Genomic DNA, 6,794 nt, shown 5'->3' with positions numbered 1-6,794 from the left:
AACCAACCAAATTTGCATCTGAATTTGACAGTCAGTGACCAAACACATACATGTGTTTCAAGCAACATGAGGATGCATGTGTTGACAGAATTTTTAGTCTTAAGCAAATTATTCTCACTTTTTACTTCATGCAACTTAATAGTCAAAAGATTTTCATTGGTTGTGCTACAAATTGTCATTGTCAAAGTAAATTATTAAGAAGGCCACAGCATCTTCCTCATCCACTTAAACATCCCAGGAAGTTTTTCCTTTGCTATTGTTGCCTTTGCCTTTTTCAGTGTGGAGTTTACAGTGGAGACAGTTTTTCGATTTCCTTTTATCTTCTTCATTTTTTTCTAAAGCTGCTCTTGGCCAGTGCTGTGCTTTCATAAAAAGACCTTTACAAATAAAGTACAAAGTGAAAGTTGAATGACGCCTCTGAGGGGAAGATATACATGTACTGATATAAACTGAGAGGATAACTAAATCTTTGCTATTGTGCTGATTCTGAATCAGTGCTACCAGGTCATGATCTTCTTCTTCTTTTTTTAATCAGACATATCTATTACAGCCTACAACAGACTAAAATCACAAAAAAAAAAAACACAAGATGGAGATAAAACCAATAAACAAAGTCATATAAAAAGCGTTAAAATACAGTACTTGTCCAGATTGAAGCACTTTAGCATGATTAATGAAATGAAACATGAGAAAAAGCGAGCAAGAGAGAGAGGAAAGAGGGTGTGAGAGACAGAAAAAGAGAAACATTAGAGAGTGGCTTAATCCAAACAGCTCCACTTGGACACCTTATTTTAGGCTCAATATCACAGCAGCTCTGGGAGCCAGACTGTAAAACTCCTCTGACACACTTTCCATTGTGTTCCATCAGAACTGGCAAAGTAGTGGGTCACTGTATACATCCAATTCAAGCCTCGCACAATCTCTCTCACAGTCTGGAAAGACGTGCCTTTGGTGAAGTTGCATGGACTCTATCTGGGTGGTTTAATTGCAGTCACACACAGGAAGTTATCCATCTAACGTTGACAACCAGCGGTAAACACATACAGTGCTTTTGTATACAACCCTTACAAACCCATTTGCCACTACAATGGGGCATGTATAATCTTAAGCATAAAGCCGGTGAAAAATAGGACACTTCAGAAATATATAAACAGATGTGTGTTATCAAACATGTTTGAATAATTACCTTCAGTTAGTCCATTAAACTGACATAAAATGATCAGTTGAAAAAAGCAGTTCTAAGAAAATCACCAACAGCTCATGGTGTTGCAACATCTTTTCAACAGTTTACAACAGTAGAGGAGACAGATGCTTGTAACACAAAGTGTTGGATGAAATCACTTTCATACATGATCGTCATCCTCCTGGTGACAGATAGAAGAAGGCAAAACAGACAAGGACAAAAAAATTCAGTTAGAAAAAAATCCACATTTTAGGCTACTTGCGGCTTATAATTTGATTTGCAGTCAAGTTAATGTTTGTGAAATGACAGAACTGGTATCATCTGAATCAGCAGACTCTGTTGCTTAATTGTACAAATATCGTACTCACAACTATTAATTAAGAAAAAACCTAGAAATATTATAAAAGCAGCGCGTTTATAATGTTGCGACACTCTGAAATCACAGTTTTGGCTAATTAGTGGCAAATTTGTATGAATTTTTGATCTCATACATTTTCGTACTATCTGATTATGTCCCATTGGCGGTTACATTTACACTGTAAAACACTTCCAGCTAGTTAAACTTAGAAATGAAATTTCACCTGCTGCCTTACAAATGTGAGTAAACTCAAGATGTTTGTTTCAACTCACAAATAGTTAAGACAATGGATTACTTTAAGTTTAATTTTTAAAAACTTATAAACGAGTTCAAAACCTAAAACTTGTTAAAGAGAAGAAATAAGCTGAAATAACTTATAATGGTGCTGTATTGTTATGGAGTTAGGAGTGAGTTAGAATCAAATCGTTCAAATTCATACAAATTCACCACCTATTTCCCAAACGTTGAAATAGTTATTGTGTGGACAATAATACAGTCATTTTTAGTTATCATTATAGTTATCATATTTTGTCAATGGGCCTTCACATTTTCTGACTTGTTCATTTCTATTGCACCCACAGACTGAATAATCTGACATTTGACACAATTACGAACTCTGTTGATTATACTTTTTTTAATTGTTAGCTTACTATTTATGTATTTGTTCAATAATTTGCTCATTTAGTATATAATGCTTTTGAATATTGTTTACATTAAACGCTTAAAATGAAAAATAAATAATGCTTTAAAAAAGTTTTTTTTTTTTAAACAAGTAAATTTGTTTAACAAAATAAATGCACATACAAAATTTAAACTGACGTAAAGTTAGGAGAAAAATAGACACTGAACAAAAACATAGCAGTTCAGCAGTAGGGTATAGGTTGTAACAGCACTACTTGCACTTAATATTTATTTTCACAGTTTAGGTTCAAACAAGTCCAAAATAACTTTAATTTGGCACAGACACATGTGAGACAAATATATAAAAGGTTGAAAAAAATTGGGTTACACTTTATTTCGATAGTCCACTTTAGACATTCTATTAACTATAAGTAACTTTGTAACTACATGTCAACTACATGTCAACTAATTCTCATTAATTTGCAACTACATGTCTACTAACTCTCAGAGTAGACTGTTAGGGTAGGTTTAGGGTTAGTAGAATAAGTTGACAAAGAAAGTGTTAGAAGATATTAAGCAGACAGTCTACTAATACTCTACTAACTGCTAGTTGACATGTAGTTACAAAGTTACTTACCGTTAATAGAATGTCTAAAGTGGACTATCGAAATAAAGTGTTACCAAAAATTGTGCAAAAAACATAGTTACAGACGTTAAAGCAAAATAAATAAGTAAATAAATACATTTCAACCATCCCAAGTCACCTCATATATGCTGATGCTTTTTTGTTTGCTTTCTTGTTTTATGAACTTCTGGATCACTCCAGTTTTTACAGTTTTAGATGTTGTCACACAAACTGCCTTGTTTGCATCATTTATCTGTTTTGTACCACAGTGAAAGCCGAGAGTGCTGATTTATTTAAAAAAATAAAAAACTTTCCAGTGAAAGCCTCTCCCTACACGGTTCACCCGCAGGTGTGACCTCCAGCCTTTGCAGAGGTGGTGAGGTAATAGCAAAGCAGGTGTGCTTGTATATGTATGTGTCTGGTTGTTTTCCCTGCAGCTGAAAATCTCCATAGAGTGGTGTCTTACAGATGTGCAGGGCTTATTTCTAGTGCTGTGCCAACTACCCACGCTGTGTGATCTCACACCATGCACACTTAAATGCACTCGTACAATCATGCTATACACTCCACAGAGCCCTGAGTCAACCTCGCCTGTCATTAGGCACCTAGTCAAAGCTTTGCTGTCAGCGAGAGCCAATCTGGTTGCTGCGGGGAGAATTGGCACTTATGTAAATGACTAAAGCTCAGAATCAGTTGATCATAGATGCACTATTAATAATATTTGTATATGTTTAATTCAGTGTTACTTGCCATTTCTTTACGAAATTTACTAGTAATTTCTGAGTTTTTTTTTGTGTGTATTAACTAATAAATTGAACCCTCATTTGGCATTTGAACAGTGTATACAGATGCACTGGGAATGTATTTTGGGAGCTACTGAACTCAGTGACCTACTGACGGTTGATTACGAAGGGAAAATTCAACTGATATAAAAAACGTCTTGAAGAAAAGGCTCTCATAATGTTGTTAAGTGGAAGGCAGCCATTCATGTGAATGGTGCCATGCCAGTATTGTTTGCCAGGGTCGGCTCCAATGCAGGCTCTCCAGTACACACACACACACACACACACACACACATAAACACTCAAGCAAATTATTAACAATAATTTAACTATTGTTTGTTCATAGTATATTGAAGGGATCCTCTGCATGGGAATATATCCCAGACAGTTTACATAAAGATATTCTGAGACTCATATTTCACACTCTTTTTTTCTCAATAAGCAAAGCTCAAAATATGTGTGCCGCTCCCTCTAGTGGAGGGATGTGAAAGCAGAGAGGTAGAATTGGCTGTTTTATTCACCACAGTCAATCACTGACTGCAATGACATGTACAGCTATACTTGTTTTTCAAAAACTAATATTGGCCTCGAATGTCTAAATAACTTCATACTGACTCATCAGCTTTTGCTGACACACAATGGAATGAATACAGACATGTGCAGCTGTGCTGTGAAGATGGGACGGTTAAACATGTGGTGTTCAAATGGACAAACAATGCTGCCATGCCAGATAATATGGTGCAAACAAATAATATTATTATGACACTTTAATTATGACACTGAAAGAATTCATCATCTCTTTTTTCTGGAACTGCACATCTAACTAGCGCCAGAATAGAGACTGCCAATATCCATTAGCAGAGTGAAATCACACTGTTTACACAAACACAAGCATTTCTGGATCTGTTTTGAACAGGGAGATTAACGGAGAGTGCGAACAATAAATCTGTGACCACAGGAAGGGTGACAATGAGAGCGGGAGTGTGACAAACTGCACTTTAGTCATCATGCAGAATCTTTTAAACTACAATTATCATGATTTAAAACCACTAAGCAAATGCCATAGGGTGAAATGTACACAACAGTTAGTTCTGGTCCTCAAATTTGATTGGTTGAGTGGTGTTCCAAAAAGATTTAGTCCAGCATCACTGGGACTTTTCTCTGTTTGTATCACTAACTGTTCGGATTCAGATTTGTTCATTAGTGGTGGGGATTTGGAGACATGTGACAATGTGGAACTCTTTTTTACGGTGGCCGAGAAGTGCAGAGCAAATCACAATTCTGAAAACAAAATAACAAATTACAAACGCAAATGCAAGTCTAAAAAACAAAATAACAATTCAGAAAGCACAACAACAATTCAGAAAACATTATAAGTCAGAAAACACAATGACAAATTCGAAAACAAAATAACAAGTCAGAAAACACAACGACAAATCAGACAAACCGGAAAAGGTAGGTATAGTTTGAGACAGCGCCATTGGTTAGGGATTACTCACCGCTGACTGGACGAGACATCTGTCAATCAACGTATACAGGGAAGAACCAGCCGAAGAACAGCAGAGTCGTGGTAGAAAGTTCGGAGATGGCATTAAAGTAGCTCAGTTTAAATGTATTGTATGAATTGCCCTTACTCTGGAATAAAAAATAGGGGGAGTCTATTTATATTTAGTTAAAAGTGGATGTAAAACATTGGCTACAGTGGCACAGATGGATAAATGTGTGCCTTAGGCTTTTTGACACGATCGACCCGGGTTCGATCCCACCTTTTGCCGAACTTTTTTTCCCTTCCTTTTCATTTCTCGTATTAGCAATGGATTCTATTTACACTAAGTGAAAGAAAAAAAGTTTGGCAAAAGGTGGGATCGAACCCTGGTCGATCGCGTCAAAAAGCCTAAGGCACACATTTATCCATCTGCACCACTGGAGCTAATAATTTACGGTCACTTTTAACTAAATGTAAATAGACACCCCGTATTTTTTATGATTTGCGTTTGTAATTTGTTATTTTGTTTTCAGAATTGTGATTTGCTCTGCACTTCTCGGCTACCGTACTTTTTGCTTATGGAGCCAAATTTGACAGTAGCTCACAACATTGTGTCTAAAATGTAGGTTGCCCAATGCGAACTTCACCAAGTAGGTGGTGGCAAGTGACCACTGTCATGACCGGCACTCTCTTCCACCCTCAATACCATGACTGAGGTGAGACCCTTGAGCAAGGCACCGAACCCCCAACTGCTCCCTGGGCACTGCAGCACATGGCTACCCACTGCTCCGGGTGTGTGTTCACGTTGTGCGTGTGTTCACTACTGTGTGTGTGCACTTGGATGGGTTAAATGCAGAGCACAAATTCCGAGTATGGGTCACCATACTTGGCCACGCATCACTCACTCATTTGAGTACTATGAGTCATTGAATAATTCATTCAACCGCCAATAGGGGGCGACAAGTAAAAAAAGTCATTTATGGGTAATGAGTCACTGAATCATCCATTCAAACAATTTGTTCAAAAATAATGATTCATTTGGCACTGAAACAACACTCTTGTGCATCGTTCAGAGACACATGACAGACGCATAACAGTTTTTGTTTGCGAAGCAAAAATAGACAAAGTAACTGGCAATATTGTGTGTAAAATGTAGGTTACCCAATACCAAATTCATCAGTAGGTGATGACAAATGAGTGCTGTCTTTTGTGTATGATTAGTTACTGAATCACTCATTCAGCCGATTTGTTCAAAAACAATGATTAACAAAATGGCACTATTTTGCGATGCACAAAGACGCAAACTGATTAATTCTACTGTGAAAATATTTTCTGTGACAGGGCAAAAATTGACAGCAACCCACAATATTGTGTCTAAAATGTAGTTTACCAATACAAACTTCACCAGTAGGTGGCGACAAGTGACTGTTGCCTTTTAAGTCATTGAATCATTTATTCAGTTAATTCATTCAAAAACAATGATTCATTCTGGAATTAAATGCTACTGCTATGCAGTACTCAAAGACGTGATGGTTCATATATTGAATATTGAGTGATACATTCAACCTATTTGCACAAAAAAAGAAAAAATAATAATAAATAATTTGGCAACGAAATGACGATACTGAGTGATGTAGTTCACCTGATACCAACTTCACCAGCAGGTGGTGACAAGTGAGTACTGTATTTTGTGCATTGTGTGCGACTGAATCATTCATTCAACCGATTCATTCAGAAAC

This window comes from Sinocyclocheilus rhinocerous, unplaced genomic scaffold (assembly GCF_001515625.1).
Source record: "Sinocyclocheilus rhinocerous isolate Xijiao unplaced genomic scaffold, SAMN03320098_v1.1 scaffold1046, whole genome shotgun sequence".
Taxonomy (NCBI): Eukaryota; Metazoa; Chordata; class Actinopteri; order Cypriniformes; family Cyprinidae; genus Sinocyclocheilus; species Sinocyclocheilus rhinocerous.
Note: the sequence above shows the minus strand (reverse complement) of the source record.